The following is a 14400-nucleotide window of genomic DNA, read 5'->3' as shown; positions in this document are numbered from 1 at the left end:
AATTACAATAGAATGGCATCTTGTATTTTAAGCCCCTATACTTCATCCCAAGTGGTTAAAGAGCTTTAACCTAGAAATATACGAAGACGTGATCTGTCAGCAAATGTGACCAAATAATTGTTTTGTTCATCTGTTTATTTAAGCTGCAAAATCCCAGACTACTCACTAAAACTAGAGGTAGACCTTTATGTATAGTGTTGTATCAAAAATCACATAAGATTAAGAATATATAATTCTTTGCCTCATGTATAATGGCTGCCAGATCCTCAAAAGCCCTAGTTGTGTGTGTGTTTTTTTAAAAAATCATTATTCAGAATGAATTCATAGATGTCCTCTTCAAATGACATCATCTTTTGTTTCCTTCCCATGGATCAAGACCAACCCTGAACTCCAATCACTGAAAATGATGAGGGTAAATGGGAGGATTACTGAGTGACCACGCTCTCTTCTGAAGATACTGGGTGGAGGAAAAAAACAAGTTCAAAACAAAGTTGCCCTCTTCCAAGCATGAAGTATCCCAGAGCCATTTCTCCTTCATATACCTGTACAATGCTGTACAATGTGGTCCAGAATCAGTTTTAAGAACCCTTATTGCACTTGTGCTCTGCAGTGGACATGAATGGCCTCTGCTCTGAAGATGGTATGGAAAAAAAAATCCTAGGTAAATGATCCTTGACTTAATTTCCTCTTCATCCTAGTGTAGACTTTATTATTTACTTATTTTTTAAATTTTCTATTGTTATTTTAAAGTTGATATAAAGAAAGGTTACAATTACATAAGTCAAGTAATGAGTACATGTCTTTTTGGACCATGTCACCCCTTTGCTTGCTTTCTCCAAATTTTCCCCCTTAACTTCCCCACTCACAAGTTGTATAGTTCATTTCAACATAGTGTCTAGTGAGTACCACTGCTGTATCGATTCACCCTTTGTCCTTCCATTTCTGTGCTCCCTCTTACCCTCTTAAAGACAAATAAATGAATAAACAGGACTAAAAACAGAAAAAAAAAATTGAGAAAAACTACATTTCCACATCCCTAAGTTCATTTTAATCAGACTAATCTAAATTTACCTCTTTGTTATATGTTCAGTGTTAAATTTCCTCCACATATAGTTTGACATAATTCACTCAGGGATATGCTACTTTGACTAAGTCATAAAATTTAATAAAAAAACTAGCTCAAGTTAAAACCAGAAGCTCAGATAGTGTTTATGAGGTCATGAGGTTTATGAGGTTTATGAGGTATTTAACACGCGCATTTCAAAATCTACAAATTAATATATAAACGAGCAAAGTCAATGTTAATCCAACACAGGTATGTCATAAGGAAAGATTTAAATATGTAAAAGGAACTCGGCAAACCCAAGCCCCACCTGTTTACCAAAAACATCACCTCTAGCATCATAAGTATTAGAGGCACTGCCTGAACAAACAAATACCAAGTTAGGAATGACTTGTGTTATATTGTTTGTCATCCTTTAGTTCATACATTTTTCTCAAGTACTGATCATTCACTCTATGGAAACAATGTCAAAAGTAAGAAGAGCAATGCATGCTATCTGTTATGATGTCTCAAATTGGACACATAAACAATTATGTTGCTGTTGCTAGTGAGTAATTACTGTTTCAGAGTAGAACCCACAACCTTGTTGGGTTATCAAGCATTTTTTCCCCTCAGCAACACTAGCCAAAATTGTTATAAAACATATAGAAATTTGGGGCTGGGAATATGGCTTAGCAGTAGAGTACTTGCCTTGCATGGATGAAGCCCTGGGTCGATTCCTCAGCACCACAGAAACAGAAAAGGCCAGAAGTAGAGCTATGGCTCAAGTGGCCTTGAACAACAACAAAAAGGCCAGAGACAGTGCTCAGGGCCCAAATCCAAGTCCTAGGACACACACACACACACACACACACACACACACACACACACACACACAGTGGCCTTCCTCTTCCATCAGCCAAGCTCCCTTGACGCTACCAGGTTGCTTAAATATTTAAGCAACTTCATTTGGGCCTCCCTTTTAAAACATGAAGGAACTGACTGTGGTTTCAGGAATCTCCCATAAATTAAGCTTTTTAAAAGTAATATGATTAGGAGGCTGAGAATATGGCTTAGTGGTAGAGTGCTTGCCTAGCATGCATGAAGCCCTGGGTTCGATTCCTCAGCACCACATAAACAGAAAAAGCCAGAAATGGCGCTGTGGCTCAAGAGGTAGAGTGCTAGCCTTGAGCAAAAAGGAGCCAGGGACAGTGCGCAGGCCCTGAGTTCAAGCCCCAGGACTGGCAAAAATTAAACAAACAAACAAATAAAAGTAATATGATTAATTTAAATAGCACATTAGATAAAATCTGTAGTCCAGTCAACTTCCTGGTATCTAAATCATAATTAAACTTTATTTTTGGTAAGGAAAAAATTATAAAAGAATAAGAAAAAATATTTTCATATCAAATGAGAAAAAAACAAATAGCTTAAGATTTAATTATATCAGAATAGCATTTTTATCTTGCCATAAGTTCTGCTTTTATTTATTATATTTTAATAGAAAACATAGTAGCATTGCTGTGTGATCAATAGGTTAATTTGTTTTAGTTTATTTTTTGCCAGTCCTAGGGTTTGAACTCAGGGCCTGAGCACTGTCCTTGGCTTCTTTTTGCTCAAGGTTAGCACTCTACCACTTGAGCCACAGCACCACATCTGGCTTTTTCTGTATATGTGGTCCTGAGGAATCGAACGCAGGGCTTCATGTATGTGAGGCAAGCACTCTACCACTAGGCCACCAGTAGATTAAATTTATATATGTCAATCTGAAAAAATGAAAGCCCCAGTAATAAGATATGAGTGAAATGGTAAGTTGTACATTTATATTACAATTTTTATGCTAATCATTTCTACATTCGATGTTTGTTCAATATTTGTACCATTGAACAAAACATCAAAAGTTCAATCTAGAACTCTCCAGTAAAATACTTTCCTATAGTAATGTTTAATAAATTCTTGTCATTAAAAGTGCGCAATTCCCTAGGAATGTTTCCAAATAAAAAAATGTGTGCTATTTTTGTTTTCTGGGTGAATGCCCAATCTAATTTCCTGGGGAGCATTGTGCTCAGTGCTTACAATATCATTAATATTATTGCTGACATTTATAATTAACCAAAATATCCTGTACAGATAGTTTTTATTTCCTTCCAATAGTAACTTTGGCATAGACTTTTTTCTTCTCTCCCTTTTCAGAAAAGTAAGCAACCAACCATTAAACACACATTTTTAATTTTTTATTCTCCTTTGAATATTCATTTATTCAATACTAGATTTAAGTAAATTACATTTTTCCTATTAAAATTTTATGTATTCTTTTAATTTAACAAGAGTGATAGAAGGTTTTACTCCAAAAGACTCTGGAGATGAAATTAAAAGTTTGTGCTTAAGTAACGTTTACTATCAATGTGATTAAGTTTTCTTCTTGCTTCTATAAAGTTAGCTTATGAACTTTCTATCCATTTGTATCCAGAGCTATATGCATTTAACCAGTGGACAGAGATTGTCACAATTGGGGCCAGGGTACAGGTTCTTTATTGCTCCATCATGAGCTGGGTGCATACACTTGGATTCTTGTTATGGGAATATCCTTCTCCTGCAGAAATGCTCCACTGTCATCTTTGCCTTCCTTCTAGCTTATTGTAAAATACTGTGCATGAAAAGCACAGGGGAAAAGCAAAGGGGACCCAGTCACTATCATTTGTTTTGAGTCTGAATCTCCAGGAGGAAACAGAATTCTGGAGACATTGATTTGGGATGGTGTGTGTATTCTGTCATGAAGTAGTTGTAATATGGATTGAGCCATTCTGAGCTCTGCAGAGTATTCTGCCTGGAGCTGTATATCAGGTGTAATGCATCCTCATAACTTATAAATCAATGGGAATCATGGTGCAAGGATATTCTATGTCCCCAACACCTGTCCTTCCTGGGGCAGGGTGTGATATTTTCTGTACTTTGTTGTTTCTTCTTTACCAAAATTAAGATAGTTTAGAAGCCCAAAATGAAATTCCAGTATGAAAAAGATTCCTGGCAGGACTGCAGAACATGGATGGCTGGCCCAGTATAATATGTGTCCCTTTGACTGGTTATGTATTTAACTATTATTGGTTGTTTCAGAGTATATTGACTTTTAAACAATATTGAATTGTACTCTAGGTTTTCGTTGTCTTGGTCTTTGGAGCCGAAACAAGCTTCCTATTCTGTTTCTAGTTTCAGGGTCATCATTTCTCTTGTGTGCTAGATATCTATCTGCTTTACATCAGTGTCTCTTCATAGGCTGAAAAGCTGGCTCCATAGTGATTTCAAATTCCTCCAGAATGGAATAAACATGGTCAAAGGTAATCCTATAATTCATTTGATTCACTATTTATAAACATGTCTAAATATTATTATGAGGCCTTTCTCACTTCCCCAATTTCCTCCATCCCTTCTCTCCCTGACTTCTATTGCCAGAACTGTGTGTCTGATAAGTAATTTAAAACATTCCTCCACACAATCCAAAAGTCCTGGTTTACTTTCAGACATCCAGAGACTTACCATGCTGAGAAATAAAAGCCATCTGGTCTGGAGAGCTTGGCTAGATGATTTATACATGTATTGTGATTCTAAAACTTAAAAGTTTTATCTTCCTTAGCTCTTATGTCGATCAGGTTTCTGAGATGAATAGAAACTATATGAAAATCTTAATACTTCCAAACTCAGTTGAAGTCTCACAGTTTTCTAGGGCGGATAGGTGTATATATTAAAGAATTATTTACTTACATAGTTTGGCAAGACTTACAAGAAGTGCAGCTCTCAGTGCCGGTGGCAGCAGAATGAATACTAATATGTGTTAGTCATCCAGAGTAAATTAAAAATAGAATAATAAAGGAAAATTAAATTGCTATGTGTTTGGGTGCTTGCTCTATTATCATAAATCCACACTCATTTTTTTCTGAAAAAGGAGTACGTGTGGCATAATGTTTTTGTGAAGTTTCATTAGCATTTTTTGGAGATAATTGCTCCATTACATGATTCAAGACTGAACTTTTAACTTACAAGACTCATCTTAAATTCGTGAAACACTTAAGTCTAAGTATCCATATAAGACCATGACATTCTTGGGATTAAAAATACTACTACTGGGGGCTGGGGATATGGCCTAGTGGCACTAGTGTTTGCCTCGTATACATGAGGCCCTGGGTTCGATTCCCCAGCACCACATATACAGAAAATGGCCAGAAGTGGTGCTGTAGCTCAAGTGGCAGAGTGCTAGCCTTGAGCAAGAAGAAGCCAGGGACAGTGCTCAGGCCCTGAGTCCAAGCCCCAGGACTGGCCAAAAACAAACAAACAAACAAACAAACAAAAACAAAAAAAAATACTACTACTGGGCTGGGGATATAGCCTAGTGGCAAGAGTGCCTGCCTCGGATACACGAGGCCCTAGGTTCGATTCCCCAGCACCACATATACAGAAAACGGCCAGAAGTGGCGCTGTGGCTCAAGTGGCAGAGTGCTAGCCTTGAGCGGGAAGAAGCCAGGGACAGTGCTCAGGCCCTGAGTCCAAGGCCCAGGACTGGCCAAAAAAAAAAAAAAAAAAAAAAATACTACTACTAATATCTAGTCCAAATTCTTTCCTTGAAACATTTGTTTAGAAAACGTTCATGATAAGCCCAACATTTCATTCTTATTGGCAGAAAAAGGAAAGAAGTTTACTAACCCACTGGACATTGAGTAAAAGTTGAAATAATATTTTAGATTATAACACAATAGGGCTGGGAATATAGCCTAGTGGCAAGAGTGCTTGACTCATATACATGTAGCCCTGGGTTCGATTCCCCAGCACCACATATATAGAAAATGGCCAGAAGTGGCATTGTGGCTCAAGTGGTAGAGTGCTAGCCTTGAGCAAAAAGAAGCCAGAGAAACAGTGCTCAGGCCCTGAGTCTAAGGCCCAGGACTGGCAAAAAACAAAAAAAGCTTGACTCATATAACACAGTGGTTTGTCCTTGGTGGAGAAATGAATATTAGAACTGTGCCTCAAGTTTCAGAATTGGTCACCATTATAAGATTGCATCTTTCTTCTAGCTTGTAATTGATTATATTTATTCGAAAATAGATCACTGAGCTAGTGCAACTATAGGTTGAATCAGATTTGCTGGGCTTTGGATTTTTTTCACTTAAATTAATTAGGAAGAATTTCTTTTTTTGTTCAGTTTTGGTACAAACTAGGTTTTTAATATACTGGAGACCATTCTGAACTCTATCCAATGATGATTCTCCAATTTCTGTCTGCCTCTTGCACCATACAAACAGCAGTATCAAGTGACATCATTAATTCCCATTCCCACAACACAAAATTCCATCTATAACCAGCACACCTATTGCCAGTGATCCTAATTTGCTAAGAACACAGTAACTTTTGATAACTTGTACACGTTTGTCCTGTGCCAACCTCTAAATCACAGAAAGCTGTTAATTCCAAGCTACTTTTTTGTAAAAAGAGGATTTGAAGTTCTTTCACATGAGTGTGACTGTTTTCCACACCCAGAGGCTAATGTGCCTTGTGCTTTTCAGGCATCAGCTTGACTTAGAAGTAGCTCATAGCATGCTGTGCGATGATGAACTTTCTTCCTAAGAGCTGAGATAATTTCCTGGGGTTCTACTAAAGAGATAAATGGCAAAACTATTTATTGTAGCACACTCACTGGTGTCGATAATCTTGCTGTAATGTAGGTCTTCTCATCTATAAAGAAGTGGATATTAAGAAGCTTGAAGGAAATAACAATTTGGAGGCAGAAATAGGAATCTCAAGTATTTTAAGATACCTTTTCTGAAATGATAGCAAACAAGTATTTGACTCATTGATGCTATTTCATCAGTGAAGTATGGAGAAGAGGAAGAAAGGGCAGTGCAAATATTTAGATTCATTTAAGTGTTTGTAGCAAAAATCTTCATAGACAATTGAGCATAAATAATGTAACCAAGTAGTTTCTGACTACAAACAATGGTACTTTGTTTTCCTTTATATTTTTGCCCATCTTTCAGTCTCTCTCTCTTTCTCTTTGTCTATTTTTGACTCTTTCTTCCCCTTCCTCCTTCTCTCCCTTCCTAACTTCCTACTACTAACTTCCTAACTTCCTACTACTACTTCCTAACTACTACTTTTTTTTTTGAATAGGAGAATAGTTGTAAGACCTAAAAGTCAAATTTTATGACAAGGCAAACAAGAAATCACACTCTCCTATTTCTTCCTCTCCCACCCTGTTCTGAGCCCATGAGAAATTACTGTTTTCATTGTTTCTATATGAACTATGGAGGAGCGATAACTCATTTTTCTTCTGAGAGCTTCTCTAACTTGTTTTTTTTTTCCAGGAATGGCATCAACAAAGTGACTGTATAGGAAATGACTCCTACTCCCCCATAGCACTGTAACTAGGCAGCCATCTATGGATGAAAGTGCCATGGTAGGTGAAATAAAGTAGGAAGATGTGAAGGGGGAATGCTGTTCTGAGAAGGCAGGTGCATACCCAGGTCGCAAATTCACTAAATTTGGTCTTATCTCACTGGAATCTTAGGCACAACACTATTTGGCCATGGTCCTGCTATGAGAACTCTCTGCTAAGGAGCTTCAGAGGAATCACATCTGTCTAAACCTTAGGGAACAGATCTGCTGACCTTGGTCCTAAGCAGTCTGTTATCTGACTCCAGTCCCTTTCATTCATGGACTCACTCTAGTCCTGCTTGTCCAAGTACCCAACCAGAAGCATATCCAAAGTGATTTTTATATGATAAACTTGTAAGTAGACTCTCTACCTCTCTAGAAAGTCCCAGATATGGACCTTGAACTATCTCTGTGACTTGAGTCCAGCTTCTCTTAGGCCTTAGTCTAGTTAAAGTCCTTCTTGCCCAGGTTCCTGCCCAATGATCAGTTGGTAATGCTCTCTTCCCTCCCCAAGGGATATGTTATGAACAATGCTTATCCACATACCTCATATCATTTCTTCTAGCCAATGACCAAACTGTACTCGGAAGCAAACACTTGTTACAGTTTGTCCCTAATGAACAAGGTCCTGAGACAGTCTCCAGTATATTACAGAAAATAAGGGCTGGGGATATAGCCTAGTGGCAAGAGTGCCTGCCTCGGATACACGAGGCCCTAGGTTCGATTCCCCAGCACCACATATACAGAAAACGGCCAGAAGCGGTGCTGTGGCTCAAGTGGCGGAGTGGTAGCCTTGAGCAGGAAGAAGCCAGGGACAGTGCTCAGGCCCTGAGTCCAAGGCCCAGGACTGGCCAAAAAAAAAAAGAAGAAAAGAAAATAAGTAGGGTCCACATTTGTCTGAACTCATGCTTAGCACTTGGCTTCATCCTTACATCACTGTGACGCTGAATACAACCTCTTCAGCTGTAGACTCAATAGGAGATAGCCTTTACTTTTTAAACCAATCTATAAAGACTGAAAGAGGGACATGTCGGGGTCTCAGCCCCCAGCGCTCTCCCGACCTATGGGAGAGATGGGGAAGCTCGCCCTGACTGGGCCAAGAAAGGAGAATGGTCGATGGACCAACTGCACCCAGCCCCCCCTCACCAGAGGACAATCAGAGTCTGGGAGAATGTCTGCGCACTTCTTGCTTTATTGAAATAAGCTCCGCTCTTAAATAGGTCAGAGAGTGGCAGGAAGGGGAGGGGTGTACATGCTCCTATCTAGGGTCTGTGAAGGGAGGCCTGAGCTGTCCATCAAGGGTGGAGGGCCGAGGGACCAATCCTAAGTGGCGGCCTAATCTACGTCACAGCCCATAGAACCGCCTCCAGGTTCACCACCTGGGCGTCATCTTGGCCACTTGTAGTCCCAAGGATGGGAGGCGGGGCCAGCTAGAACCGCCTTTCTGGTTCTGCGTAATAGCCACATGTGACCCCAGGGCCGGAAGACAGGCGGGGCCAACTAGGACCGCCTTTCCGGGTTGCAGGCCGGCTGGGACCGCCTTTTCTGACACAAGGCATCCGGGAATGCCCCACAGGGAAGGATGATACTGGAAAATTGTGTATGTATCTACTACAGAATAAAATTGAACTCTAATCTTTCAGCATATACATAAGCTAACTGAAATGATAGTTAAAACCTACATATCAGACATGAGACCATAAAGCTACTGGGAGAAAACTGGAAAAAGTCTCCTTGAATTTGTCCTTGGAATGAGTAACTAGATGACAACAAAAAGCATAAGCAATGGAGGAGAAAAGTCAGCAAGTGAGGTTACATCAAACTGGCAATTTCATGTACAACATGAAGTTAGTCCCCAAAATATTTTAGGACCTCTGACAACATAATACTAAAATTAACATTCCAACTTGAAAAGCTGAGTTAAGGACTTGAATAGATAGAAGATGCTACATGTTGCAAACTTTGTTATAAGTTGAATCTAGTATCAGTATAAGTAATACTTTATTTGCTAAAAGAGATCTTATGAATTCTTTCTACACAGGTACACACATACATGCACATATACGCACACATACACACTGGTAACTGTGAGGTGATGGATGTGTTATTTGCCTAATTATGGTAATTATTTTGCATTGTACACCCACATCATATCACATTCTACATCATACATAATGTATGTAACTTTGTCAATTATACCTCAATAAAGATAGTAAAATACATGGTGCAGTCGAAATGAGGTAGGTATATTGATGATGTATGAGATATTTTGTTGTTACTTGGATATATTTTCCTTTAAAGTTTTTTCTTTTAATTTTCGTGAGAATTTATTTTAGTGTAGCAGTACAAAGTAGGGAGAAATGAAGAAGAGAGATAAACATTCCTGCTCCCTGTAATAGAAGTTGAAGACTCCATCTTTAAAACTTTTAACAACTGAATAGATATTCTTGAGAAAAATGTATAGTATACCCAAATATCATTTTAGTCCACTTATTGGGAAATATTAAATAGGCAATTATACCTGAAAGCCTTGAGTTATGTACAACATAAAATGATGTACAACCTGAGTGTTTCAATATGTCTGCTCCCAGCTAGTTAGCATATGTATTATCTCATATACTTAGTAGTTTGTGCTGACTGCTGTTCTATTGCCTGCTTCTGTGTGTATAGTATAAAATCTTTTTGCTTCAATCTGAAATTTATTGTAATGGTAATTCAATATATTTAAATATTGTAATTGTGCCAGATTGGTGTTGTCTCAGATATCTCATCTTATATTTTTCTTACAGATGAAAAAGTTCAGTTTGGGTCTTTCTTTGGCATGTGTTCTTTTCATGCATACAAATTTTCTCCTACCAATTCTTCCATATTTTGGGTCTTTTGTCTCTGTTTAGACTGTTTCTTTGGTATAAACAGACACTAATTAAATTAGTTTCTGACCTTTGCCATGTCCATTTTCTTTACTGAGCAGCCAATTTTAGTTAATGGTATTTTTGTGCTTGGCATTTGTCTTTATTCTCTGGTGTTAAACTGCATCTTTGACTTCCAGGTTTGACATGTGGAGAAATCAGTAAATATTCTTCCTTCTCTATACCCTTTCCTTCCATTTTGCTTACTTTATTTCCACATATTTAACATTAATTATATTTGTATATTTTCTCCCACTCTTTATTTTACAATGAATATAAACATAATTCATTTACCCCAAATTTCCAGTTATCTGAAACTACACATAAGAATAATAGTCCTTAAATCTGTTCACATTCTTATAGTTATTATTATTCTATTAATAATTGCCCTCCCTTCTTCCCTTCCTTCCTTTCTATTTTTTACATTGGCCTTGGAGTTAGTGTTTAGCCCAGGTCATTCTCCCATTCTTGATCTTCCTGCCTCAGTTCTTCTAGTACTGATATTACAGGCATGCCCGACAACATATATCTATAAGTGGCTCACAGTTTTATGTCCTGAGGGCTTTTGGTGTTGTTTTGTTGTTTTCTGGTGTTAGAATTTTTTACTACAAAGGTTAGTGGGAAGCTTGTTTGATTTTCCTTAGTAGTAAACAAGTAGTTTTGCTTGTTAAGTCCAAATCATTCCTATTCATTTTTAATATTTAGTCATTTGGGATATCATTTTGGATAAATAGGATATTCTAGATATTTTTTGTTTTTTAATGCTAATCCTGGGGCTTCAAATCAGTGCTGAGTGTTGTCCCTGAGCCCTTTTGCTCAAGGCTAGTACTCTAACCCTCTAGCCATAGTTCTACTTTTGGCTCTTTACAGGACAATTGGAAATAATAGTCACACAGACTTTTATGTCCAGGTGGGCTTTGAACTGCAGTCCTCACATCTCAAACTCCTGGAAGTGTGAGCCACAGGTGCTAGTACCGCGATTAATTTTCATGGTTATATACATGCTATTTTAATTCTTGGGTTTTTTTTGTTCTAAAAGATAGTTACGTATTTTAAAGATAATTATTTTCTTCATTAGCTATTTGAATTGTGTATTTTTTTTGTTTTGTGTATCAGTTTGCTTCCATTATTTAAAAATTTTTTTTTCTGTGCTTCATTTGCTTACTTCCTTTTGGTCTAACACACAGCCATTTCCCTTTTCTAACACACAGCCATTATAATGGTGTATTTTTTAGATGAATTTTCCTTTATTTTTAATTTATTGCCTGGATTCTATGTGTTTGATTTCATGTTTTTCTGGCTTGGATATCGTCTAATCTTCTCTCTGGAACATTTTCTTTCTTTCTTTTGTTTATTGAATTTTTGTTTTCACTTCACAGTGTTCCTGTAGAGTTATGATTGTTTCCATACTTTTATAACATTTCTGGTACAAATTCATGTGACATTTTCCTCTTTTTCCACATTTTATGTGTATATGACTTGTTCAAAGGATCCTTCACATATCCATGTATAGTATTTTAATTAGATTAATACTTTTTCTCCTTAATAAAATTCTGATTTGTTTTCCTGTATAGGCCTTTAGAAATAATGATATTTTGGTATGATCTTATATTTGAAAAATAAAATTTCCTAGAATGAGTTGAATATTCTTGATTAATCGGCTTGAGGACAGAACAAAGAAGGCCTGGCATGTGCTATGTGTGTTCTTAGCTTCTAAGAATATGGGTGTCTATGTCTACTGCCTCTTGGTGCTTTATGCAGCCACATTTCCTTTGGCCTTCAGTACAGGACCCTGAGCTATTAGCTCATGGTATTCAAGGCCCAAGCTCACATGATGACCCATTCTGTAGGTTTGATCTGGCTGGTTGTGAGATGTCTGAGTCCATACCTATGCTTAGAAGTCATTTGTGCTTAAGCTTTTTCCTTTGTCAAAGATAGACTTGATATACTTCTCTCTCTACTGATGGGAAGGAAGGCTAGATATTTATTCTAATTGTTGAACTGAACCTAGAAATACTTTCTGGATGATATAAAATGCTGAGAGATGAAGAATAAAAGCAAATCTGTCCAGTCAATTTTTTATCCTTGGGGGAAAAACCCCTTAGGAAATTAAAGGGGGACAAGTTTGTTTGACTCATTGTTTCATACCTGCAGTCCTGGGATGAGGTAAAACATTGTCATTAGGAGGATGTGTTCCTCGATGGCAGCAAGAAGGAGGAGGAAAAGAGAGAGAGAGGAAAGAAGAGAGAGAAAAGGAGAGAGAGACATACGGGGAGAGATAGAGAAAGAGAGAGACAGAGACAGACACCAGAGACAAGGTGACAAGATATGCCCTTAAAGGTTCATATGCCTCCTTGACATACTTACTTCCTCCATGGACCCCACTTCCAAATGTTTCCATTAGTGCCCGTAGCTGGTGAACAACCCTTCAACACATGAACCTCTGGGAGACATTCTAGATTCAAACCTTGGGAGAGTTTCTCAGTTCTCATTCACTCTTGCTGTGTCTTTTGCTAAAAGTAAGCCTTCTTCCACTCCTATACCATAGAGCTATCTCATATGTAAAGTCACTTATTAGCTTAGGAATTCTTTGATTTTTGTGGTGGTAAAATTCTGAAACTTATTAGTGTGTTAGTCTTATTACTGTTTGTTCACAAAAGTTATCTTCCATAAAAATAATGATGGTCTGGGAATATGGCCTAGTGGTAAAGTGCTTGCCTCATACACATAAAGTCCTGGGTTCCATTCCTCAGTACCACATATGTAGAAAACAGCCAGCTCAAGAGGTAGAGTGCTAGCCTTGAGCAAAAAGAAGACAGGGACAGTGCTCAGGCCCTGAGTCCATACTCCAGGACTGGCAATAAAAAAAACAAAGCAAATAAACAAAGTTAATGAAAAATTGACCCACTAGCTAAATGATGTGATAAGTATTCCACTGACTGGGAAAAGTAGAAGCCCTCCCTTCCCCGCCACATGCAGGGTTTAATGCTCTACCCATAGGGCAATTAGAATTCTTTTCAGCTTTCAATTAATTATTGAAGAATTATTTGTCTCCATATGCTTCTTTAAGTGTGTTTGATTTATGCTATGTATTGAAATTTTTACTGTGTTTTTCCCTAGTAAAGTCAATCTCAAGTATATGTGTCTGGCTACAATAAAAGTTTCAATGGGAAATAAGTTCAGGTTACTGTCTCTTGTAATAGAGAGGGGAAGTACGGATGACCAACGTATAACAAATAAATGCATGAAGATATAACGAAGCTCCTTATTTTATGCAATGAATGTGCACTAATAAAAAGTTAATGTTTAGTTTAGTTGGAAGATAACAGATATTCATTATTTACTAGGTGCTATAGATAGATTTAGTACTAAGCAAGAAATAATTGCTGTAATTGTGTGTATGTGTGTCCGTGTGTGTGTGTGTGTGTGTGTGTGTGTGTGTGTGTGCCTATACTGAACTTGAATTTAGCTTCTCAGCTTTCTTGCTAATGGCCGATGTTCTACTCTGCACTACAAGCCCCTCAATCACGTGTGATGGTTAATTGGAGATAAGAGTCTCTGGGACTCCCCAGTTATCATCCCCCTGAATAGCTAGAATTAGAGGAATAAGCCAACAGCAACCAGTTGCAATTGCTGCTTTTCAGTTTACTTAGTGGAAAATAAGTGATCTCATGCCATATCCAATGAGACTGAAATTGTTGACAGTTTTCTCGTTTCATTTTATGCTATCTGAAAAGGCATATAACTAGTTTTCTTCAGCGTCACAGAGTTCTATAAGCTTTAGAAGAGAGAATCTGCATGTCTTACACATATTTTTGATACCACAATGTCTTTCAAGCACCATCTCTTACTCCCTCCTCGTTCCTTCCATGCACTCTATTAATTAACTATGTATCTATCATGAAACAATTCATCTATCTATTTATCTAACCTATAATAAGTCAATTTATTTGCAGAGAAAAACATTGCTGCTAATTGATATCCCAAATCATTTTTTCTAATAATTGTAGACTTTATATAACTTTGAAA

General features: G+C 37.6%; 1 protein-coding gene and 1 long non-coding RNA gene across 2 annotated transcripts in view; one reads left to right on the top strand and one right to left on the bottom strand.

Annotated features, from left to right (window-relative positions):
* The window catches only part of Pde4d (phosphodiesterase 4D), a 1139603-nt gene that overhangs the window by 132745 nt on the left and 992458 nt on the right, over positions 1–14400 (top strand). The gene's annotated exons all lie outside the window — the stretch shown is intronic.
* LOC125367639 lies at positions 5031–5657 on the bottom strand. Its single transcript, XR_007214119.1, has 2 exons — positions 5626–5657; positions 5031–5154 (listed from the first exon to the last, which is right to left on the bottom strand). It is a non-coding gene; the product is annotated as an uncharacterized LOC125367639 (long non-coding RNA).

The sequence above is a fragment of the Perognathus longimembris genome, chromosome 19 (assembly GCF_023159225.1).
Source record: "Perognathus longimembris pacificus isolate PPM17 chromosome 19, ASM2315922v1, whole genome shotgun sequence".
In the NCBI taxonomy this organism is placed as follows: domain Eukaryota; kingdom Metazoa; phylum Chordata; class Mammalia; order Rodentia; family Heteromyidae; genus Perognathus; species Perognathus longimembris.
The sequence above is the reverse complement of the archived record's forward strand: the minus strand, read 5'-3'. Positions and strand labels throughout refer to the sequence as shown.